Genomic DNA, 27,092 nt, shown 5'->3' with positions numbered 1-27,092 from the left:
TTCGCAACAAATATTATTGAAGAAACGAACTTGGATAAAATAATCATGATAAATTACACTTCCAATTATTACCTCCACTCCATCACTGAATTAAACAGAAAATACCAATAGTATAATTTTAATAGTATAATTTGTAGTATGTATTTCTTTCTAATAATAAAGAAAGTTTTTTAATGAAAATACCATGTTTATTTGGTATTGCAGTAGTATATAAAACTAACAAGCACTAAAGCTAATTTGCGACATTTAGTCCGCTGAGGCCGCGCGGTACAGTGAGCATAATTCTTAACACATAATAAGCTTTTTGATATACTGCGACATCGTCCATATTTTCAGCACAATTTATGGCAAGTTTGAGCATGCCGGCCGGTCGTTTAATTATTTTCTCTTGTTTACAGAAGATTAAGATTGCTGCCGACCAAGCTAAGTGTCAATGGTTAACGCTACGTAGCAATTGAAACACAGTCTAGCTCTGTCGCACCATTGCAGAAGAGCGATAAGGAGAGCTTCAAAGCGTAAGCGGTTGTTCCGTTGGCTAGGTACGCTGGAGGCATAAACGTACGATTAATGGGAACTTCCAGTCAGCACGCGAATGATTGTGCATTTTTTGTTGCTTGTAAAAACGTAAGTATAACAATTACTAAACAATTTTGAAAATGACTTAATTTAATTCCGAACACCAACATCGACGTTTTTAAAACAAATTGCACCTTTTATTTCTGCCTCAAACCACTTTGACGGATGTACTTTATAGTTGTAATGAATAATACTTAATTTGGCTTGCTATATTCCTATTAATACACTAATCAAATAAATGCATGAGATAACCACAACCAAAGAACTACAAACCCAAAACATTGGATGGACTTATAATTTCGAGATCAATCTTATAAACGTTCCAATTTATTGCTAAGTGACCTATTCCTACGTATACCTAATAAATCTACAATACACATAACGCGTATTTATAACTTTTAAACTTAAAAAAGAACACTAATAATGAATTCCAAGTGCGTCAAACATTACTTTCAAACTCACTCAAGTAACTTTACATTCTCAAAATACTCAAACAAGTATCATTAATATTCTCAAAAACGGCTCCTCAAAGCAGTCGCTCGAAAGCTCCATTAAACAGAGCCATCACGAGTTTTATGCGTTTCCGAAGCTAAACGTTATGACATCGCCACGAAGTTTCACTCGTTTGTCCCTTGGTGCGAAAACACACGGGAAGAGGATCCGACTCAGATCGTGGCGTTCATCACAAAGCGTGAAATTCATACATAATATAGGTTGTGTATCTAGAACTAGTCCTATACACATTTTCGTTCAGCAAAAGAAGATAATATATGCGTAAAGCAGTCGATCAAAAGCTCCTTGAACAGATGTATCACGAGTTTTATGCTTTTCCGAAGCTAAACGTTATGACATCGCCACGAAGTTTCACTCGTTTGTCCCTTGGTGCGAAAACACACGCGGGAAGAGGATCCTACTCAGAACGTGGCGTTCAGCACAACGCATGAAGTTCATACATAACATAGGTTGTGTATCTAGAACTATTCCTATACACATTTTCGATCAGCAAAAGAAGATAAGTAATATTATTTGTAAAGCAGTCGATCGAAAGCTCCATAAACAGGTGCATCACGAGTTTTATGCATTTCCGGAGCTACACGTTATGACATCGCCACGACGTATGAAGATGTCGATTTACTTAGCTCAAAACAGAACGTAGCGTTTGATTTAAACAAGGCCACTTGAAATGCAATAATCAAATACAAAGGAAAATATTTTTGTTATCACGTACGATTCGTTTTAATATGTGTTTCAGTCAACAAATCATGTAAGCAAGAAGACCACGTTTTTTTTTTCAGTATTCCGTGATCCGTTGCCCTTATTTCCGCAATGAATCAAACCAAGATGACACGGTTTTATTTTCGCGTTTCGTGACTGACAAAGTTTCGTTCTCTACGGAGCGTAAGCAGTTTGCTTCTTTACTAAGCGGACAGAAACGTTAAGAATTCTCTATTAGTCTGTTCGATTCTGATCAACGTTACACATTAGTAATAGTAATTAGTATTACCTAGTATAAGTAAAGGTAAGCATAATATGCCTCACTGCTTTATCGTTTAAATAAATTCAATAAGTAAAAGTCTGAGATGATAGTGTCGTTAGGGTTTGACAGCCTCCATATGTGACGTGTAGATGAATACAATTCCCTCACAGCACCCGCGCGTTGCAGTCTCCATCAACAGCCCGTGTTTCACCAACCCTTACCATTGAACTTCGGTAATCGAAAACAATAACAAACGCAAACGACTTCGGAACATTCATTGAAAAGGAAAGTTTCACCCATATCGACGGAAGGTGGCAGGTGCTTACACGAGCATGGATGGTACCAATGGCATTGTGCAAATGTTTGTAGCTAGATAATAATAGGATTTGGACAAGCACTCAAACAGAGCTGATGTAGCTAAGTAAATGTTGAAATTTCTTATTACATTGGCCGAATTTGCATTAATACTCGAAACTTTGTTATTATTTGTTGATTAATTTAATTTGTTACATAACTGGACTGATATGAGAGTGAAAGGTACTCGTAGTAGTATGGAAATGACGGCTGATACAGAGGAATGGAACGAGAAGATCTACCCGACCCCAAATAATGGCAAAAGGCAAGTGAATTTACGATGAAATTGATGAATGATGACATTACTGGAAAGTCTATTAATTAGGATTAAATTAAGTGTGTACTATCTGGTTACAATAAATAAAGTAAGTTACATATACGCCTAACTATCTTTTCATTTCATTTTCTTGCCTGTGTGGTGACGGGTTAAGAATTTCACCACCCCTTTCTTCCCGTGGGTGTCGTAGAAGGCGACTATGGGATATGGGTTCAATTGTGGCGTAGGCGAGAGGCTGGCAACCTGTCACTGCAATGTCACAGTTTCGTTTTCTTTCAACCCCTTATTTGCCAAAAGTGGCACTGAAGCTTTAGTAGTTTCATGTGTTCTGCCTACCCCTTTATGGGATACAGGCGTGATTGTATGTATGTATTGTATGTATGTATGTATGTATGTATCATTTCATTATTTACGACGTCATCAGTAATTAACGCAAATTATGTCCGCCGGCTGTCATAAACTTTACCGTTACATTTTTAGATTGAAAACAGTGTCAACGGAGTATTTTATTAGCAATATGAAATGAAACGACGTTTCAGAATTTTGATTCATTATTTAGGTATAGCAATTCGACGATTTGGATTACCGGTTCATATAGCTGTTCACAGTCTGTAACAAAAGTAAATATATCTACAATGATTCCAACTCTTCCCTTATGAGAATAAAAAGCTCTTTGTTCATAACAGATGAACGTCTTGCGCGTTATCGTACAAAACGTTGAATATTATAAAATGTCGCAATAAAGTAAATAAGGAGACAGATGTACGTACTCAGAATCGTTCTTTCACGTACATTTAAACTTGGAGCTAAGATCTTGAAGTGAAGGTTGTTTGTTGTTCACGAGCCGTGAACACATAAGGCTCGAGCGGTGCTCGTGAGAAATATTATGAAAACAAATTCGCGTTGAGCACGTTCGCTGTGCAAGTAATAAATAAGAGAGCAAAAGTAGGTGGAGTGAGGAAGCGCGCCGCAAAATGGCATTGTTTGAAATTACATTACTGAGTTAGCTCGGAAAGACGCACATTTGCTACCAGTGGGTGGACACTGTCCTGATCGGGTGATACCGGCTTTTATTGCTACTTAGCAATTATTAGGGTTGGTACACTACTAACACAGGATACCTAACCAACGTCATGCATAATATGTTATCGTAAGCGATTTCGACGTTGGCTAAGTGCTCTGATAAGATAGTTATTTGATTTTTAATAACCGTAATTAATCGAATGGCATAATTATGAATTAGAAAGAAATAACTCTGTTAATCCTTGAACTGCCGTCAAACTTCGGTCATGGTATAGGAGTATGCTCAGAGTAACAATAAGTACAAGCCGCCAACGGACATGTCACACATAATTATTTTTAAAATCGGGACTTAATCGCGTAAAATAATGATGTGTAATAATCGTGAAAGTTTAAATCAGGATATGTCACAGTTGTTAGCTCATTGAGCATACGTTTATCTATCGTTATGTGGGTGCGTGACAACACGAGGCTGGTCGTATGTACACAACACAAATGACACAGCAAAAGGGAGTGTACAAGTTTCTGATGGGTTGGCAACGCGCATGTGACACTTCTTGAGTTGCAGGCGTCCATAGGTTACGGTGACCGCTTTCCATCAGGTGGACCGTATGCTTGTTTGTCACCGACGTAATATTAAAAAAAGCGCAAAATGTCATTGTTTGAAATTACATTACAGAGTTAGCCAGCGGAACGGCGCGCGGCGTTCATCTATTACGGGCTTGTAGCCTGTCGCGACTGGATTAGACGGTGCCTGGATTTATATGACCACGTATCTAATAACGGTCATATTTCAGCTTTTCTCTTTTAAAATGGTGTGATATCTCGGGGAATTGCGGGGCTAGTTGTGGATAATGGATAACTACTGAAGGAGTAAAGGAGACTGGCGACCAAATATACCTCTATGAAAGAGGCGCGTTCCTAGCACACAGAAGAACGCGTACTATGTTTGTATGAGTGACATATGACAGATTGACTGTTCACGTTTTTGACAGGCAGTAACTGTGAGGTAACCGAGAGGGAGTGGGCGGCACTTTCAGTGGGGAGCGGGAGTGGCCATACTGTACGATACTACTCTTTATTATACTGTGGTTTTATACTAGAGTAGGCACACTATTATTTAAAAGTGAGTCTTTCCTATTACTTAATGATAACGAAAGGTTTCATGAAATAAAACTATGGAAACGGATTATATCGTGTATAATGAAACGTCGGGATGAATTATAAATTCATTATACGCGATATGATCCGTTTCCATAGTTTTATTTTATGGGTAACTATCGCGGTAACCGAATAAGACAATACGAATATATAACACAATGCGAATAATGAATGGTTTGTTGTGAAACGTTTGCGCTTTTTTTTTAATATCACATGCTAGTAAGGTATTTTTGAACATCATAAACTCACGATTAGCTAAGTTCTTGGACCACCAAATACCTGCTGAGCAAGCTGGCTTTGTGCCTGGGCGTGGAACTCGAGAGCAGATTTTTAACGTGCGCCAAATCATAGAGAGATGCCGCGAATGGAACAAGCCGTTGGTTCTGTGCTTTATTGACTATGCAAAGGCATTTGACTGCGTTAGATGGAAAAATATGCTCAATGTGATGTCTGAGATGGGTGTTCCTGCCCATTTAGCGCATCTCATAGAAAACCTATATGCCGAAAGTACTGCCAGAGTCCGCATTGAGAATACGTTGTCAGACCAATTCAAGCCGGAAAGAGGAGTGAGACAAGGCTGTATATTGTCTCCCAAGCTCTTCAATATCTACGGCGAATATATTGTACGCAAGTCCACCGAGAACTGGGATGGCGGCATATCGATCGGCGGAAAGACAATATGCAACCTGCGCTATGCTGATGACACAACGCTCTTGGCTTCCGATGAGGAGGAGATGAGTCGTCTATTTAGGCGAATAGAAGCTGAAAGCATCAAATTAGGACTTCACGTCAACCATGCTAAAACCAAGCTGATGTTTGTATACAGGAAAGACCCACCTCCGCGAAGCCTTGAGCTAAAAGATCTCGATTGTGTCAGCACCTTTATCTACCTCGGCTCGCTAATATCTAGCAATGGTAGCTGTGACGCGGATATTATTCGGAGGATCCAGATAGCAAAGGGTGCCATGGCTCGGCTTGATAAGATCTGGAAGGACCGTGCTATACTGCAACAGACCAAGGTTAGACTGGTGTGTTCCCTGGTGTTCCCGGTCTTTATGTATGGTTCGGAAACATGGACCATCCGAGCAAATATGAATAAACGTATCGATGCGTTTGAGATGTGGTGCTGGCGCCGGCTTTTACGGATTCCATGGACGGCAATGCGTACTAACCAGTCCATTCTTGAGGAGCTACGCATAAAGCGCCGACTGTCAACAATATGCCAGGACCATACTCTTAGTTATTTCGGTCACATTTCACGTCGCCCGCCAGATAGCCTGGAGAGAATAATTATGACGGGCAAAGTTGAAGGCACGAGACCTCAGGCACCTCCCCCTACTAGATGGTGTGCTCAAATTACTGCACCCATGCGATTAAAACTGCACGAGGCCATGCGCTTGGCGAGGAACAGATGCCTATGGAGGGACCTAGTCTTCAACAGAATGACATGATGTCACGATCCTCAGCATTGAGGGAACGACTAAAGAAGAAGAAGAAACGGGAAAGGGCAGCATTCGCTCGGTGTACTCCTTACATTTCATTAAAGTGTCAAAAGGGCAACTACGTGTTGGCTTCGGCTCCGCGCACGCCTCCCAAAGGTCCCCGTATGGTTTTCATGATGGGAAAGACGAATAGTTGTTTTAATTTACCGAAGCGATAGCGAGGGCTACGTTTTAACTGAAGCAATTTGCTTTTGTATGTCCGGATGTTCTGCTCTACAGGTCGCAATTCTCTACCGATTCTCGTGAAATGTGTCAGTTATCGTATGGTATGTAGGTAATTAGAACTGTGAGGTCATACCACAGTACGGTTGCCAGGTTGTCAGCACCACCCAGGGATCACGTGTAGGGCTGTAGTGTAGCGGTGGGTAATACCTACCTACAAACGCGGTGCAAATCCAGTTCCATGGTTAGGTAAATGTGTACTTAACATACCTATACTTTGTTCAATCTGGAAAATAAAATTTAATTCTTTAATTCTTTAATTTAATTTTAATTCAAAGCCTAGCAGTTGCTGCCGCCTAAACAGTAAACACTATAGGAAATATCAGTTATCCAAAACATCGGCATGCATTTGGCAGAATTCTATAATTTTTGAGTCGTGAAAATTCACTTATAAAATCCTAAATTTCTCTTTACGAATACTAAAAAGACTATTCACCCAAACAGATGAAGAGTTTTCCGTCCAATTATCATCAGTAACGATTCAAAAACAACTCAATAAATATTTATAATAGCATCAAATAAACAAAACTACCCGTACTAAACTAAAATTACCCTATCGATATTCAATAGGACGAACCGTTCATCAATTTTTATATTCATATTTGTTAGGTTCTTTGTTATGAATAAATCTAGATTCAATTTGGATTCCTCGCGTTTGTTTTTGGAATTTTATTTATGTTTCAATAAATAACGATAGGAATATTTGTTATTTATTAGGTAAATAATTGAATACCAAATATTAGTTATTAGACTTTTTTTTTGTATTTGTACTTTTTATATTTAGTGTAGTTCTTGGTTTTAATTCGACATTTAGAGACCTTCTACATCTCTAATTAATTGTATAGAGTTAACTTTATTAGTTAGAACTTAGAATTAGTATATAATAGTATCAATTGTAATTTCAACTCAATTTTAAATATTTTCTAAATATGTACATGTGACGTGTAAAGTGCCCCTGTGGCCTATTTGCTGAATAAATTATTTTGATTTTGATTTTGATTTTGATTTAGTGATTATTAAACAACTACTCGTTCAGTTAGTACGCAAACATGTTCTTAATATTATATATTAACGCAACTCTGTAGCACTGACAATAAGTACAATGAGTACCTATGTAGGTAATAAGTTACTCGACAGCAAGAAAATGTATGTAGTTTCGATAGTAACAACGCCGCTGCATTAAAAACGACGCAACGCTATAGTAATGTTTCTGCAGGCAGTCATTATCCAAATGTCACCGTTTCGCGTATACAAGTGTCCACTGACCCGAAGACAATTCTGCTCCTCAAAGCAGTCGCTCGAAAGCTCCATTAAACAGAGCCATCACGAGTTTTATGCGTTTCCGAAGCTAAACGTTATGACATCGCCACGAAGTTTCACTCGTTTGTCCCTTGGTGCGAAAACACACGGGAAGAGGATCCGACTCAGATCGTGGCGTTCATCACAAAGCGTGAAATTCATACATAATATAGGTTGTGTATCTAGAACTAGTCCTATACACATTTTCGTTCAGCAAAAGAAGATAATATATGCGTAAAGCAGTCGATCAAAAGCTCCTTGAACAGATGTATCACGAGTTTTATGCTTTTCCGAAGCTAAACGTTATGACATCGCCACGAAGTTTCACTCGTTTGTCCCTTGGTGCGAAAACACACGCGGGAAGAGGATCCTACTCAGAACGTGGCGTTCAGCACAACGCATGAAGTTCATACATAACATAGGTTGTGTATCTAGAACTATTCCTATACACATTTTCGATCAGCAAAAGAAGATAAGTAATATTATTTGTAAAGCAGTCGATCGAAAGCTCCATAAACAGGTGCATCACGAGTTTTATGCATTTCCGGAGCTACACGTTATGACATCGCCACGACGTATGAAGAAGTCGATTTACTTAGCTCAAAACAGAACGTAGCGTTTGATTTAAACAAGGCCACTTGAAATGCAATAATCAAATACAAAGGAAAATATTTTTGTTATCACGTACGATTCGTTTTAATATGTGTTTCAGTCAACAAATCATGTAAGCAAGAAGACCACGTTTTTTTTTCAGTATTCCGTGATCCGTTGCCCTTATTTCCGCAATGAATCAAACCAAGATGACACGGTTTTATTTTCGCGTTTCGTGACTGACAAAGTTTCGTTCTCTACGGAGCGTAAGCAGTTTGCTTCTTTACTAAGCGGACAGAAACGTTAAGAATTCTCTATTAGTCTGTTCGATTCTGATCAACGTTACACATTAGTAATAGTAATTAGTATTACCTAGTATAAGTAAAGGTAAGCATAATATGCCTCACTGCTTTATCGTTTAAATAAATTCAATAAGTAAAAGTCTGAGATGATAGTGTCGTTAGGGTTTGACAGCCTCCATATGTGACGTGTAGATGAATACAATTCCCTCACAGCACCCGCGCGTTGCAGTCTCCATCAACAGCCCGTGTTTCACCAACCCTTACCATTGAACTTCGGTAATCGAAAACAATAACAAACGCAAACGACTTCGGAACATTCATTGAAAAGGAAAGTTTCACCCATATCGACGGAAGGTGGCAGGTGCTTACACGAGCATGGATGGTACCAATGGCATTGTGCAAATGTTTGTAGCTAGATAATAATAGGATTTGGACAAGCACTCAAACAGAGCTGATGTAGCTAAGTAAATGTTGAAATTTCTTATTACATTGGCCGAATTTGCATTAATACTCGAAACTTTGTTATTATTTGTTGATTAATTTAATTTGTTACATAACTGGACTGATATGAGAGTGAAAGGTACTCGTAGTAGTATGGAAATGACGGCTGATACAGAGGAATGGAACGAGAAGATCTACCCGACCCCAAATAATGGCAAAAAGGCAAGTGAATTTACGATGAAATTGATGAATGATGACATTACTGGAAAGTCTATTAATTAGGATTAAATTAAGTGTGTACTATCTGGTTACAATAAATAAAGTAAGTTACATATACGCCTAACTATCTTTTCATTTCATTTTCTTGCCTGTGTGGTGACGGGTTAAGAATTTCACCACCCCTTTCTTCCCGTGGGTGTCGTAGAAGGCGACTATGGGATATGGGTTCAATTGTGGCGTAGGCGAGAGGCTGGCAACCTGTCACTGCAATGTCACAGTTTCGTTCTCTTTCAACCCCTTATTTGCCAAAAGTGGCACTGAAGCTTTAGTAGTTTCATGTGTTCTGCCTACCCCTTTATGGGATACAGGCGTGATTGTATGTATGTATTGTATGTATGTATGTATGTATGTATCATTTCATTATTTACGACGTCATCAGTAATTAACGCAAATTATGTCCGCCGGCTGTCATAAACTTTACCGTTACATTTTTAGATTGAAAACAGTGTCAACGGAGTATTTTATTAGCAATATGAAATGAAACGACGTTTCAGAATTTTGATGCATTATTTAGGTATAGCAATTCGACGATTTGGATTACCGGTTCATATAGCTGTTCACAGTCTGTAACAAAAGTAAATATATCTACAATGATTCCAACTCTTCCCTAATGAGAATAAAAAGCTCTTTGTTCATAACAGATGAACGTCTTGCGCGTTATCGTACAAAACGTTGAATATTATAAAATGTCGCAATAAAGTAAATAAGGAGACAGATGTACGTACTCAGAATCGTTGTTTCACGTACATTTAAACTTGGAGCTAAGATCTTGAAGTGAAGGTTGTTTGTTGTTCACGAGCCGTGAACACATAAGGCTCGAGCGGTGCTCGTGAGAAATATTATGAAAACAAATTCGCGTTGAGCACGTTCGCTGTGCAAGTAATAAATAAGAGAGCAAAAGTAGGTGGAGTGAGGAAGCGCGCCGCAAAATGGCATTGTTTGAAATTACATTACTGAGTTAGCTCGGAAAGACGCACATTTGCTACCAGTGGGTGGACACTGTCCTGATCGGGTGATACCGGCTTTTATTGCTACTTAGCAATTATTAGGGTTGGTACACTACTAACACAGGATACCTAACCAACGTCATGCATAATATGTTATCGTAAGCGATTTCGACGTTGGCTAAGTGCTCTGATAAGATAGTTATTTGATTTTTAATAACCGTAATTAATCGAATGGCATAATTATGAATTAGAAAGAAATAACTCTGTTAATCCTTGAACTGCCGTCAAACTTCGGTCATGGTATAGGAGTATGCTCAGAGTAACAATAAGTACAAGCCGCCAACGGACATGTCACACATAATTATTTTTAAAATCGGGACTTAATCGCGTAAAATAATGATGTGTAATAATCGTGAAAGTTTAAATCAGGATATGTCACAGTTGTTAGCTCATTGAGCATACGTTTATCTATCGTTATGTGGGTGCGTGACAACACGAGGCTGGTCGTATGTACACAACACAAATGACACAGCAAAAGGGAGTGTACAAGTTTCTGATGGGTTGGCAACGCGCATGTGACACTTCTTGAGTTGCAGGCGTCCATAGGTTACGGTGACCGCTTTCCATCAGGTGGACCGTATGCTTGTTTGTCACCGACGTAATATTAAAAAAAGCGCAAAATGTCATTGTTTGAAATTACATTACAGAGTTAGCCAGCGGAACGGCGCGCGGCGTTCATCTATTACGGGCTTGTAGCCTGTCGCGACTGGATTAGACGGTGCCTGGATTTATATGACCACATATCTAATAACGGTCATATTTCAGCTTTTCTCTTTTAAAATGGTGTGATATCTCGGGGAATTGCGGGGCTAGTTGTGGATAATGGATAACTACTGAAGGAGTAAAGGAGACTGGCGACCAAATATACCTCTATGAAAGAGGCGCGTTCCTAGCACACAGAAGAACGCGTACTATGTTTGTATGAGTGACATATGACAGATTGACTGTTCACGTTTTTGACAGGCAGTAACTGTGAGGTAACCGAGAGGGAGTGGGCGGCACTTTCAGTGGGGAGCGGGAGTGGCCATACTGTACGATACTACTCTTTATTATACTGTGGTTTTATACTAGAGTAGGCACACTATTATTTAAAAGTGAGTCTTTCCTATTACTTAATGATAACGAAAGGTTTCATGAAATAAAACTATGGAAACGGATTATATCGTGTATAATGAAACGTCGGGATGAATTGTAAATTCATTATACGCGATATGATCCGTTTCCATAGTTTTATTTTATGGGTAACTATCGCGGTAACCGAATAAGACAATACGAATATATAACACAATGCGAATAATGAATGGTTTGTTGTGAAACGGGAAAGGGCAGCATTCGCTCGGTGTACTCCTTACATTTCATTAAAGTGTCAAAAGGGCAACTACGTGTTGGCTTCGGCTCCGCGCACGCCTCCCAAAGGTCCCCGTATGGTTTTCATGATGGGAAAGACGAATAGTTGTTTTAATTTACCGAAGCGATAGCGAGGGCTACGTTTTAACTGAAGCAATTTGCTTTTGTATGTCCGGATGTTCTGCTCTACAGGTCGCAATTCTCAACCGATTCTCGTGAAATGTGTCAGTTATCGTATGGTATGTAGGTAATTAGAACTGTGAGGTCATACCACAGTACGGTTGCCAGGTTGTCAGCACCACCCAGGGATCACGTGTAGGGCTGTAGTGTAGCGGTGGGTAATACCTACCTACAAACGCGGTGCAAATCCAGTTCCATGGTTAGGTAAATGTGTACTTAACATACCTATACTTTGTTCAATCTGGAAAATAAAATTTACATACGAAATCGGTCTGCATTAATTGCTAGATAACGTTGAGCCTAGCAGTTGCTGCCGCCTAAACAGTAAACACTATAGGAAATATCAGTTATCCAAAACATCGGCATGCATTTGGCAGAATTCTATAATTTTTGAGTCGTGAAAATTCACTTATAAAATCCTAAATTTCTCTTTACGAATACTAAAAAGACTATTCACCCAAACAGATGAAGAGTTTTCCGTCCAATTATCATCAGTAACGATTCAAAAACAACTCAATAAATATTTATAATAGCATCAAATAAACAAAACTACCCGTACTAAACTAAAATTACCCTATCGATATTCAATAGGACGAACCGTTCATCAATTTTTATATTCATATTTGTTAGGTTCTTTGTTATGAATAAATCTAGATTCAATTTGGATTCCTCGCGTTTGTTTTTGGAATTTTATTTATGTTTCAATAAATAACGATAGGAATTTTTGTGATTTATTAGGTAAATAATTGAATACCAAATATTAGTTATTAGACTTTTTTTTTGTATTTGTACTTTTTATATTTAGTGTAGTTCTTGGTTTTAATTCGACATTTAGAGACCTTCTACATCTCTAATTAATTGTATAGAGTTAACTTTATTAGTTAGAACTTAGAATTAGTATATAATAGTATCAATTGTAATTTCAACTCAATTTTAAATATTTTCTAAATATGTACATGTGACGTGTAAAAGTGCCCCTGTGGCCTATTTGCTGAATAAATTATTTTGATTTTGATTTTGATTTTGATTTAGTGATTATTAAACAACTACTCGTTCAGTTAGTACGCAAACATGTTCTTAATATTATATATTAACGCAACTCTGTAGCACTGACAATAAGTACAATGAGTACCTATGTAGGTAATAAGTTACTCGACAGCAAGAAAATGTATGTAGTTTCGATAGTAACAACGCCGCTGCATTAAAAACGACGCAACGCTATAGTAATGTTTCTGCAGGCAGTCATTATCCAAATGTCACCGTTTCGCGTATACAAGTGTCCACTGACCCGAAGACAATTCTGGTACACTTACAAAGTACGCGCAAATCATCCTCGGATCCTTCCGCTATCCCGGCATTCGATACGGCTCTTGAAAGCCTTGGGTCCGATTTGACAACTAATCTCAAGATTTGCCATCTGACCTCCCAACCCGAAAGATAACTAGGCCTTATTGGGGTTAGTCCTGTTTCCTCACGATGTATTCTTTCACCGAAAAGGGACTTGCAAATATCAAATGGCATTTCGCACATAAGTTCCGAAAAACTCATTGGTACGAACCGGGGTTCGAATCCGCGACCTCCGGATTGAAAGTCGCACGCTCTTACTGCCTGGCCACAGCGCTTTAATTCATAGGTTCATTGCTCCTTAAAAAATACGATCGCAAGTATTCAGTACAAAGTAACCAGCACATATTATGCACATATTATTTTTATGTAAACGCCCTTACCCAGGGCAAGTTCAAGAGCACGATTTACAATACAATAAACATTTGGCCCAGTGTTCGTCGCTCGGAAACAATGCTCCCGTTGATCCGCACCTGTATGATGGAACAAAATTCGCGAAAACATTTCGGCGACGTAACGCGAACGTGTTACGACCGTGGGAGCGATTCTTAGGACGAGAGACAAAATACTTTTGAGACGTAAGGAAAAAGTGGGCTGATTTTGTCGCAGATCGAGTGCCAGGCATCATAACATACGACACAATTTGAACTTGAATATACACTGAATGTTAGATTCTGACATAGATCGAATATGTCTGAGTCAATTTTGACGTTAGTTCAAACAAAAACTTGACTTTTGACACTGACTGGCTGGATATGCATCCAATAATTATCATATCTAGAGCAAGTATTTGACGTAACGAATAATTTGCAAGTTTGAATTGGGTCAAAACTTTGATAATAATGTTTTAAGACTAGAGCTTCTACCCTGATTTTTTACGCTTTAGAATAGGATAAGAAGAATAGGATCTCGATATATTATGAACGCGATAAAGTGACGAAAGCCACTGAAAATAGCATTCGTTGTATGAAGAACGAGAATAGCGGCCCCAAAATGGTTATTTACTAAAGAAAAAATACGTAGGTACCTACATTTTCCTTTGGGTTTACGCTCGCGTCGCTAAAACGCATAGTAAAGAGATGCTTTTATATCAATGCGTGAACCCACACAGTAAGAAATATAACTGATACGCAATAATGTGTTATCCCACATGCATTTTGCAATATGATGTCAACTCAAATATTTGTCGATTAAAATTGACATTTTATTGCAAAATTAATAACACATTATTGCGTATCCAAATGTCGAATGGTTTAAGAATAACGGCCCAGGCACCTCGTCAGGTGCTCCCGATTCGAATTGCTTGTTTAACATATTTTTTCGTTTCTGTCTCGTTTACGTTTAACGTAACGACTCGGTACGCGGTATGTTTTTGAATGATTTGGTTCTTGGAGATAAGCATTGCTTAGTGTCAATGTTGGCCGTGCCTACAATGTTTAATTACGTACCTAAAGTAAAATATGTTATTTATGCTGTTATTCTGGGTACTAAATCATAAAATACCCGTTACATTTCAGAAAAGTGTCGAAAGGATCTCTTCGTGTTGGCTTCGTCGTCCCAATGCTCTAACATAAAATTTCAAATTGGCTTTAAAAAAATATCCTTAATTTGTGACGTTCCACACAATAGTTATCTAGCCTTCAAGTGCTATAAAGTCCTTTCCCTGACCCTAGTGCATATGGAGTATAAGAATCCTTTTGCGTCGGAAAGCCACATTTATTCATAGCAATCATAACTTTGAGTTTGACTATAAAGTATCACTGAAGACAGCATAAATTGCTATACTCGCAAGAATGAAAAGAGCATTATGATATTTAATTGCAGATGTAATTCATAATAGTTTTCCATCGTATTTCATTGGAAATGTTCGTATTTGTCGTGCTAGTTAGGTGAACGTTAGTACTTCTTAGGACCGGTCATCAAACCGTCTGTCACCGTTGAAGCATTCGTTAAATTGTATTGTATGGGAAGTTCCATAGACGTCTGTTGCATGACGATGATGTGTCTGTCAAATGTGGTTGATGAAACTGGCCCTCGGCAGACTGAAATTAGTATAACACGTTTGTGTTATCGTGATTTTATTTAAAATTCCTTATGACATTTGACTACTTTTAATATCGACAATGAACTAAAATGTGTTAATTTATTATAAAAATAATATAATATATATCTCTATCCATTCTTTAAGGGTCTCTCAAATGTAATAAGCATCTAAGTTTCTTCATGCTACATGAAACATACCTACATAATCATAGACAAAACACAGTAATTGTGAAACAATACAGACATCTAATTGAAAACTAATATCGTCTTTCATTTGTAATAGACTGGGACACATCAAAGTCTTTTAATAACTACCATGTTGAAATGTCAACTATAAGGTCAAGGTGCGGCTATTGGAATTTAATTAAAAGGGAATTTACACTAATGAAAAAGGTACAGTCGTTTCAAGGACAGTAGCGTCGGCAAAAATGTTATTGACTTTCATTGTAAATTATGAAGCATGTGTAGGTAGGTAGTTTGTGTTGTTTTGAAGTTTTTGAAACGAAAATGTAAGTACAATAACACTAAAAATATATAATATTCTATGCGATATAGGGGGATGAATACTTTCCCCAAATTGAAATATTGACATCATACTACCAATCCTGTCCGGAAAAAAGATATGTAAAGGAATTTCACACAGCCTTGCAGTACTTGGATTGTATAGCAACCTTATTTGCTTTTTTATAAACCTCAAATTCTGACAAAGGGTGTGTGAAATTCGTAAGATACTAATTTACACTCCCTTTTTGGTTCTCGTTTTAATCTATCAAGGGCATGTGGGATTATTCGCTTTTTTAAGTTGCCAAGAGAAAGATTTGACGTTTTTTTTTTTCAATTGAATTATAAATTAGACCAAACATCATTGCCAGTTTTTAATTTAAAGATAAATTGTTTTTTACGAACCACTAATCTTATACCTAAATACAAAACATTAAGGTATAGCACATTTGTTTTCGTCATGCTGAAAAAATAGCAGCATTTATTTAACGAAGGTCTGTCAAAAACACGACATGTCAGACTGTCGGAGGGCTGTCTTGTCGACTGCCCGGGGCACTTAATTAATAGTTGGGTACCTTACGATAAATGAACAAATGTTCGATTTTTATGATGTTTTACAGTAAGATGGATTATGATTGGATGTAATAAACGATGTTAGTACTTATATCCTGTGTTGGTGTAATATAAAAAAAAACACATAAAGAATTCACACGGATAGAATGCTCTTTATTGGTACACTATTTGAAAGATAACATATTAAACACTTGTAGGTATCTAACTTTTAAAATTAAAATCTGCATATTCTATTAGTAGAATGATTTGGTATTATTTCAATGGTCATTGACGTAAAGATTTCAATCGCATCGGCCACTACAAAATTTAAAAATAACTTTTTCTACTTGTCGACTATAATCTGTCAATTAGGCCCCACAGACTAAACTATAAGTGCTAACTTTTCAGTGTTGGATACTCTATGGCAGTTCCGACTCAATTATAATAAGCTCGTTTTGGTTGACTTTAGTTAACTGTAATAATTTCAAAAATAGAACTTCATACAATTTCTATACTAATTTGCGATACCTGGCAAATTTTCCTGCATCTGAAACACATTTTTTTTTATCTGTCGCGTTATCGGCCAATCAGAGACGGTTATTACAAACAATTGGTTGCTAGGTAATTCGATGTTGATACAACGGTGAACGACTCTAGTAACATTAATTTTAACTTGCAAGAATGATGATATTTCTGTCCATTGATGATGAAGATGATGACTCGTAGAAAAAGTATTGTATACAATAGTGATATAATTAAGCTTTTCACTCTCGTACCGTACTATTAGGCCACTCAGCAAGCTTCGTGGCCTAAACATGGTACTCGACTGAAAAGCTTTGTATTATATCACGATTGTATAAAATACTATTTTGAAGGCTCTTTGACAACGAGTGGAATAAAACATAAGTACATCATAATATTTATGTACATCATATACTCAGTTTATTCTTTCACTATTATTTATGTAGACTTCAGACGTAACAAATTTATTTATAAAAGATTCGTGGGTTATGATACCAACTAAGTACATACTGTTTATATTTTTATAAACATAATCCTATTTTCTTTCAAACGTTATCGCCGAAAATGAGCCTTACCACAAACCTAGTTAAGTCTCATCACAAGATAAGTATCTCAGTAATGCGGGCAATAAATAAAAAGCTGTGTCGTGATTGATATCACCCAGGGGTAATCATTCTGCAGCTAACTAGAAGAAATATACGTCGAGGATATATCACTGTAGCAGGGCGGAGCAGTAACTAAAAGTAACATTTTCTGAGGTTCTTTATCAATAGGTAAGATTTTCCGCCATGGAAAAATAAAAGGATTACCTACTTAAAATTAAAAAGTGAATTAAACGTTAATTTAATTATAAGGTTGCTGATAATGAAAAAGGTTGTTCATAAATGTAAATATTTTTTAATCTGTAATTTATTTAGGTACGGCAATTAAAACTTAGTCTGCTTTTTGCCGTAGTTCACTAGTGGGTTTTTGTCTTAGATTACTATTATCAAATTACGTGATATTTCCAACGAACATTTCTTGAAGACGTTACTTTAGGTTTTATGTGCAGATTTTTGCTGGAGGCGCGTAGCGTTTGAATTTAAACTAAAGTGTTGGCGACTTCTTTGCACAACGTAGGTATTTCAGTAGGTATCAGCGTTGCAATATAGATAGAAAATGCCACCAAAATCATTTAGGTACCTAGTTTATATTTAAGCTAGTTATTAACCTCTCGTATGCTTAGGAGCAGATCTGCTCCATATTGTTTCAACTTTAACATGTAGTTATTATGACTAATATATTAATGACAATTTTTTGACAGACGCATACGAAAGGTTAAGTAAGTAAGCTTCAATACGTAAATTTTTGCATGTAAATAAATTTCTTTATCATTCATAAAAATATATTGCTAAGAACTTTTCTAAATTGTCACTAAAATAAATTCATACAAGGTAGGCACCAACTCCATAATAACAATTAATCATATTGTTCGTTTATTGCTCGCATTCGCTGGATATTGCCATGACAAGTGACAATATAATTAATTAATCGCACTGACTGTTAATATCGTAAGAAAGTGTCTTGTCGAGAAGACGTCGCTACAAGCTGACCAGTCGACTTGGAGGAAAATTATGTCATATTATTTTAATTAATATTTTGGGGCTATTTAATCCGAGTAAAAATACTTAGAATAAGATATATTTTCTCTATACATTTTTTCATTTAGATTGACAAGACAAGAATTGCTGAATTGCTTCATTTAGCAAACAACCAGCATGGAATACGACCAATTTCATATGGACCGCCATTTGCGACTTTGAACGCATCATAGATGGTCATAGATGGTTAATAATAATGTTTTTAAACTCTAAGATATTTTTTTATTTGTAAAGCTACTTTGTAAACAGGAGTCAATGAAGCTTGCCTAGGTGGAAGTCATTTAGTTTAAACTGTTTAAAGTAATGCTAATACTTATTATAATGGTCCCCGAACCCGAAATACACCCAACTACTTGTTTGACCTGCCCTTAAAAAAGGGATATTATTAAGCGCACAGCAAAAAAATAATCGCCTATCAATTTATCGTCATCAATAATATACTTCTGTACATCAAATTAATTACTTCACTGCAAATAAACTAAATGATTAACAAAACTAGTAATGCAGATTATTCCAAAATACACATCAGCACGACATTACTTTTTTCCTGTAATGCAAGACAATTAAATTCCTTTAGGAACAAAAATACAACAATCTTATCAAAAATACTAATTGCGCAGCAATTTACCCGTCTTCATAGCAAATTATTCAATTCGAAGAGCATACATCCTTTTTTCTTATTTTTTAAGTATTCACGTTCAGCTAATTTAATAATTATTATAGCTACAATATCATTCATTGCATTGTTTCTAAGGAACAGAACTGTCACCGTCACGAAAACAAACTTTTGCTAGAAAATTGGGTTAGGTTAGGTTAGAACTGCGACCCTCACGGAAACAAACTTTTGTGAGAAAAGTGGGTTAGGTTAGGTTAGAACTGTGCCCCCCCCCCCCTCCTGAGGGTGCCCACCTTGCCGTGGTGGGGGGGCTTAGTAACCGTGGACTGGTCACCCACGGCGAAGCTAAGAGGTACCCAGGGCTGGCTTGTTGCTGGACGAGCTGGCCCGAGGAGGATGCTCCAAATGGGCTTGTAAAGCCCACTTGAGACGAATTTGGGAGGACTGCCGTGGGAGGGAAGATCCGGCAGTATGGGATGCCGCTCTGTGCCCTCCCACGGTAGCCGAGGTGGGATCGCAGGAGGAGAGGCGTGATGGTATAGCGGTGCGCCACTCTCCCTACCCCCTGCGACCTTGGCGGGGCCGCTCCGCTGTAGCGGCATTGGTGGGGCCGCAAGGGAAGAGGAGTGCCGGTATTACGGTGCGCCGTTCTCCCTATCCTTTGCGGCCGACTAGGTTAGCGGTGGAACCAAAGACCATGTCCACCGCCGGGCGCCGGAACTCTTCTGGCGCCCATGGAACCTGCGGGTGATGGATCGGGAGTCCCATCACCCACCTAAACGAGGTTCCGAGCTGGAAGGCCCTCCCGTGTTCCGAGGGCCTTCAGCGGAGTAAGCTGCCTAAGCAGTCTTCGAGAAGGGCCCGCAAGGGCAACGCTGACGGGGTATCGGAGGCCTGCAACCGAGTGCCCGAAACCCCGTCCAAAGAGCGAGCGGCGGAACGCCCCAGGGGGTTTAGTCCGTGCGAGTCGGACATACCCACTGGCTTCTCCCGGGCCAGTGGGATCCATAACGGATTCCCCTGGGTCAAAAAAAAAAAAAGTTAGAACTGTGCCCAAGGAGGCGGCCATCGTTGAGTCTTGGGGGCAAAGTACCTAATGGTTCAGTGGACGTTAGGGTTGAGCATGAGGTGGAACAACTCGGAGCTGCGCTGATTCGCATCTGCGACGCAGCGATGCCTAGAGCAAAACTTCTTTCGACGAAACGACGGGTGTACTGGTGGATACCAGAACTCATTGCTAGAATTCACTACCAGAATCAATTGCGAAACGCTTGCGTGGCTGCGCGCCGTCAATACACAAGAAGTAGAAGAAGGCGCATCCGAGTTCAAGAAGAGGAAGATGCTTTTTACGAATTGTACAGGGCCGCTCGTAAAACGCTGCATAATGCTATCGCGCAGGCCAAAGAGGCCAGGGAAGCGCTCAGGGATCCATGGGGCAGATCGTATCGGAGCGTAAGGCAAAAGCTCCGGCCCTGCCCCCCCCCCCCCCCACTGACCAGCAGTCTCGAGCCGGATCTTTTGGAACGAGTTGTCAGTGCTCTTTTCCTAGAAAGGGGCGGCTTTGTGCCACCAGCTATGGCATCTGGTTGTGCCATACCACCAGACGTGGTTAGAGAGGTACCGCCAGTCACGGAGGTCGAACTGAGTGTTGCTGTCTTGAAACTCCGCTCCAAAAAGACAGCACCCGAGCCAGACGGCATACCTGGGCGAGCCCTGGTAGTCGCGCTCAGCGAGATGGAGGAAAGAGTCAGAAACCTTTTCACTGCGTGCCTAACCCAGGGACGTTTTCCCGATAGGTGGAAAACAGGCAAGTTGGTGCTCCTTCGGAAGAACGGGCGCCCACCTGATCAGCCGTCAGCATATCGCCCCATAGTGCTGCTTGACGAGACGAGCAAGGTCTTAGAAAGTATAGTCGCCGCCCGTCTCGTTAAGAGCATGCAGCCGGGTCTGAGCGATTGCCAATATGGCTTCCGTCCGCAGCGTTCGACACTAGACACAATTGCCCACATAAGGGACTTCGCAGAAGAGGAGATCTCCCAGGGGTGGGACTGTGATGCCTGTGTCACTAGACATTTCGAATGCATTCAATACCTTACCCTGGGAGACAATAAAGGCGGCACTCAAATATCACAATGTGCCCAATCATCTACAAAACACAGTGGCGGAATACTTTGCCGGGCGCGTTGTGGTATTCCCAACTAAAGATGGCTGGGGAAGACGGAAAATGGCGTGCGGTGTTCCACAGGGCTCGGTGTTGGGGCCGCTCCTGTGGAACATTGGATACGATTGGGTCTTACGCGGGGCCACTCTGCGGGGGGTCAGCATCTCCTGCTATGCTGATGACACTCTCGTGTCGGCCCGTGGCAGAACCTACAGGGAGGCCGCCTATGTAGCCACAGCTGGGGTAGCACACGTAGTGCATATGATTCGGGCGCTAGGTCTGGAAGTCGCACTGCACAAATCCGAGGTTCCGGTCTTCCACGGGCCTCGAAATAAACCTCCGGAGGGAGCCCAAATTACAGTGGGGGGAACTTCCATAGCCATCGGGTCGACGATGAAGTACCTGGGACTCGTTCTCGACGGTAGGTTCGAGGAACACTTCAAGCGTCTGGCCCCAAAATTGCTGGCTGCTGCCGGCGCGCTTGGGCGTATTCTCCCAAATCTGGACGGGCCAGGAGGAGCATGTAGACGACTCTATATGAGCGTGGTACGTTCAATGGCCCTCTACGGGGCGCCAATATGGGCGGACACCCTGAGATCTAAAAGTGAGGCCCTTCTGCGTCATCCTTAACGAGCTATAGTTCTCAGGGTGGCTCGAGCGTACCGCGACAATTCGTACGCGGCAGCTAGCCTACTAGCCGGAAGCCCGCCGTGGGACCTTGAAGCCAAGGTTCAAACCGCGGTCTATTGGCGGGTGACGGCAGCAAGGAGGGAAGAGAACTGGCCTGCCCCTCAAGAAATCCAAAAGTGGAGAGAAGAAACACGAGAAGTGCTCTTCGAGCGTTTGGAGATCCCGGGAGCTAGCCGGGAACCAGAAAGAAGCGGCCGCTGTTCGGCCCGTTCTAAAAGAATGGGTGGAACGTAAGTACGGCGCACCTTCTTTCCATCTCACACAGCTCCTGACGGGGCACGGCTGCTTCGGCTGGTACCTGTGTGAGAGGGTGGGAAGAGAGCCTACTACAGCGTGTCACCATTGTGATTGAAGAGCAGTGGACACGGCCCAACACACGCGCGAAGAGTGCCCTGCTTGGGATGAGCCTCGCGCTGCCCTGTTCACGGTTATAGGGGGTGATCTCTCACTGCCGGCGCTAATACGCCATATGCTTAGCAGTGAAGAGGAGTGGGAGGCAGTGACCACCTTTAGCGTCGTTGTCATGACGCAAAAGGAGGCCGCCGAAAAAGTGCGCGAGCTCAGCGCCGCAGAAGGCCAGGCAGGCGGCGAAGAGTCTTCGCAGAGAGACTGATGCCGCCCTAACCGAAACTTGCGGGTGATGGACCGGGAGCTACATCACCCGCCTGAAGAGTTTCTGTGCTGGAAGGCCCTCAAGCGTTTTAAGGGTACCTTCAGCGGAGTAGGCTGCATGACCAGCCACAAGAGCCGGGCCCGCAAGGGCAACGCTGGCGGGGCAACGGTGGTCTACAACCGTGTTCCCGAAACCCCGCCCAAGGCGAGCGTCGGAACACCCCAAGGGAGTCCATGGGAGTCGGACATACCCACTTGTCTTTCCCGGGCCAGTGGGATCCAGGTTAGAACTGCGACTCTCAGAGAAACAAACTTTTGTGAGATAAGTGGGTTAGATTAGGTTAGAACTTTCACCCTCACGGAAACAAACTTTTGTGAGAAAAGTGGGTTAGGTTAGGTTAGAAGTAGTCAATAAGTTTTAAGAGAAAAAAACCGCCGCCTTTGGGGTTCTGGTGAAAGCTACTTGCGAATGTTGGATTATGTAGAAATGTGTAGGTATTTTTTTAAACTGCTTTTAATGCTTTAATTATTTGATGGCAACAAAAATCAATATACGTATACCGGGGTTTGAGGAGTTTCCTCAATTCCTCATGAATCCGATTATAAGAAATAGAAGCTTGACAAAATTTGACTTGAAAAGTCAATATGCAAAATAAATGTTACTGTTCTGAAATCCATGCTGTTTTTATAAAAATACCAAAGTCACTATAAGTGTGCCATTCAGATTTGAGGAGTTCGGTTCTGACCATCATCTGCAGTTCCACTGCACCAAATTTCACTTTTCTGGACGTAAGTGCATGCTGTTCTTATAAAAATACCAAAGTCACTATAAGAGTGGCGTTCAGATTTGAGGAGTTCCGTTCTGACCATCATCAGGAGTTCCACTGCACCAAATGTCACTGTTCTGGACGTAAGTGCATGTTGTGCTTATAAAAATACCAAAGTCACTATAAGCGTGCCGTTCAGATTTGAGGAGTTCCGTTCTGACCATCATCAGCAGTTCCACTGCACCAAATGTCACTGTTCCGTACGTAAATGCATGCTGTTCTTTTAAAAACACAAAAATCGCCATATGTATGCCTTGAAAGGCAGAAGAAGATCTGAAGATTTGAGGAGTTCCCTCGATTTCTCCAGGTTCCCATCATCAGAACTGGGTTCTGAGAAAAATGGGACCAATCTGTATGTATATACAACCAATCAAAAAAAATTTCAAAATCGGTCCAGTAACGACGGAGATATCGAGGAACAAACATTAAGAAAAAATACTAACTAATAGAGAACCACCTTCTTTTAAGATATTTTAGGCGGCGGTTAAAAAAGCCGTTCTTTTCTGAATGCGCTTTAAATTTTTTTTTTTTTTGCTGGTCACTTTATGTTGTAATTAATAAAAAAAATGATTGCAATTAGAATAAAATGCTGTGTCATTTAGATTAAACTGCTGTATATTATGTAAAAATAGAAGCTACATTTAAAAAAAAAAGCGTTGCTAGGTATACTGTGCGTTAGTAATTATTAGCGATGCAATCATGAAAAAGCTTTACTAAAAGTTAAAATAGATGCACGCCACGAATATATATTGAAGTGTATTTAGTAATATTTTGAGTTGCAAATTTTGCTGTTCAATTAGTATTTTTGATATGAATTTGGACTATATTTGCGTAAAAAAAGTATTTTTTTTGATTTTCGTTTAAATAGCACCCCTTAAAAAATGCAAAATAAACTAAAATAGCACATATGCATATTTTGAAAGTAGACAGTCTAAACAAAATGCCCTCGTTTTAATTTGGCCTGTATTCCCTCATAATGTTCATAGCATATGTTATTGTGTTGCCACAAGTTACAGACTGTAGCGGTGAAACTTAGCTTAACAATATACGCGTGATTTAATAAAATACCTAACTACATAACCATAGAGAACATTACTATAAGTTTTTTAATTTTTATAAACATGATGTATTTGTACAATCAACCAATTGTAACCCTAGACCACAGTAGAACTATGTCATAGTGACGTTATAAATCATATTGTAAGAAATCTCGTACTGCTTGTCATTTCGACATGGTTGTAGAGTGTCCTAGGGTTACAATTGGTTGACTATAATACATACATATTTTATTGGTTGACGACCGGTCTGGCCTAGCGTGTAGTGACCCTGCCTGCTACGCCGCGGTCCCGGGTTCGAATCCCGGTAAGGGCATTTATTTGTGTGATGAGCACAGATATTTGTTCCTGTCATGGATGTTTTCTATGTATATAAGTATTTTTATATTATATATATCGTTGTCTGAGTACCTGCAACACAAGCCATCTTGAGCTTACCGTGGGACTCAGTCAATCTGTGTAAGACTGTCCTATAATATTTATTTTATTTATTTGATGTCAATCAATGATTATCCAATACAGCTCAACAATTTTAAAAGTGACTGGCAAAACGATCTCTCCGCCTGACGTAAGCTTAAATAAGTCGCAATTGGCAATCAAATTGAGTGAGAGAGATCAGAAATAAGTCTATACATAAATCGTATTGCTGACGGGCAATCATACTCAATAAATATATGTCTAATCCTACTGAATAGAAATACATAAAAGTTTCAATACCGCAACTGCTTTTCCCTAGCACCGCCTCAACTGTTGACGGCCGTAAAGCCACATGCTGCAACCCCTTCGTCCCTTCCAATTTTTCCGACCAACTTCTCAACTATATGTGCGTTTTGGATAAGGGTCGTACCTGCATCAGCGCCACCTAATGGCACATTAAGGTAGACAGTTTCAGGCGCGGTATTCAAATCGTTTTACAAAAGTCAGGCCAGGCTACGCGGGACCGATTACTACGGATCTTGTTAGGAACTGAGGTTCTAATTACATTGGTAAACTCGAATCGAGTAATTTAGTAGGTAAAGAGAATATACAGGGTAGTCGGCATGCCAGATGTCGTCCATACGAGGGTACAGTCAAAGTTGAATGAACTCTGGTTTTCAATTAATGGTGCCTTTCGACGGTTTAGTGTTTCAGCCTGTAATTGAAAGTTCTATTAAGACTGTAACTTATGATGTACCTAGTCAATTACGAATATGTAGTTAGTGTAAATGTGTAGAACCTATAATTATATCATCGTTGTTATTATGAACTAAAACTTTGTAAGTGTTAAGAGTTTTGAATGATTCACGGTTATTTTCATTAGACTTATATTGACCGTGATTACCTTTTTGATTTTTGTCGAGCTCCGATATTTCGACGCAGTTGCATGCATCATGATCACGGTAAACTGACGAAGGCGGGTGGATGTCAATGTTGCGTAGACAGCGCGCGATCTACCCTCCTTGGCGCGCGTCGGCTGCGTTCACTTTCAGCGTTACCACTGGTCGCATTCACACTCTACGGTCTGTCCAAACACACTACACTCACAGTGTCACTACGTTTGTTTGTAAGTGTTTTTGATCAAAATCGTGAGGTGGGGCTATGCTGTACATAACTTAGCGTGGAAAGAGCAGTCGTAGGACGAAAGTTCTCTTTCTGCTCAGCCGGCCTAGCCGAAATGACAATCGTTGAAGCTAGTCGCCGATCGAAACGCAGTCTAGCTCTGTCACGCCAATACGGAAGAGCGATATAGGTATATAGCTGTAGCTACAATATATAGCTGAGTACGCAAAATAAACACCTTACCAGGAAAACCAAGATGGTTGTTTATCAGACGTGCTCACTTTCACACATGTCATGCTTAAGTCAAATTAATAACATAAGTAGGTAGTTAAGTATGCTGCGCATATGTATACTCTATTATTATATTTTACAACCTTATCAATCACAGTTTGAGCGTCATATCCTGTTATTCGCAAAGTTAATCAGTTCAGGTGTCTGGACAACAAAGTAATTTATCATATTATTTTACGACCGGCCCTAATCCAGTTTTCACACTATTTTTCCGTACGTGTTTTCTAGAAAGAAACGTAATTAATTATCTTATGATTTTACGACCGGTTCGAATTCAGACGTCATGCATATTTTCTTATCAATATCCTCACTACCGGAAGATGGGTATAAAACCCTTTGCTCATCCTCAGGAGCTTGGTTGGATAACGGCCGGCAGCAGTAGGGCTAGCAATCACCGGATCGCCAAGCCGTCCACAAAATGACGGCGTCAGACCGCCCCACATGGATGGGGCGCGCCCCGACACAGCCCCCACAGCGCCCAGCGCGGAAGGGGCCACTCACACCCCAGCAGGGGTGTCGAATGAAGACGCACCACCACCACCAGGAGCTCATTCTGTCCTCTGCGAAATAACTTCTGACATTCTGCCTGACACTCTGTCCGTCAGTTACTAGTAGTAATTATAATTAACCAGTTGTAACTAAGTAATAAAGTTAGTATCTGCAA

The 27,092-nt window shown here is 40.0% G+C and overlaps 1 long non-coding RNA gene across 1 annotated transcript; it reads left to right on the top strand.

The window, feature by feature from the left end:
- The first annotated feature begins 398 nt into the window (after positions 1–398).
- LOC125225791 lies at positions 399–27,092 on the top strand. The gene is made up of 2 exons (XR_007177019.1): positions 399–515; positions 26,779–27,092. It is a non-coding gene; the product is annotated as an uncharacterized LOC125225791 (long non-coding RNA).

Source organism: Leguminivora glycinivorella, chromosome 4 (genome assembly GCF_023078275.1).
Source record: "Leguminivora glycinivorella isolate SPB_JAAS2020 chromosome 4, LegGlyc_1.1, whole genome shotgun sequence".
In the NCBI taxonomy this organism is placed as follows: domain Eukaryota; kingdom Metazoa; phylum Arthropoda; class Insecta; order Lepidoptera; family Tortricidae; genus Leguminivora; species Leguminivora glycinivorella.
Note: the sequence above shows the minus strand (reverse complement) of the source record. Positions and strands in the feature narration are given on the sequence as shown.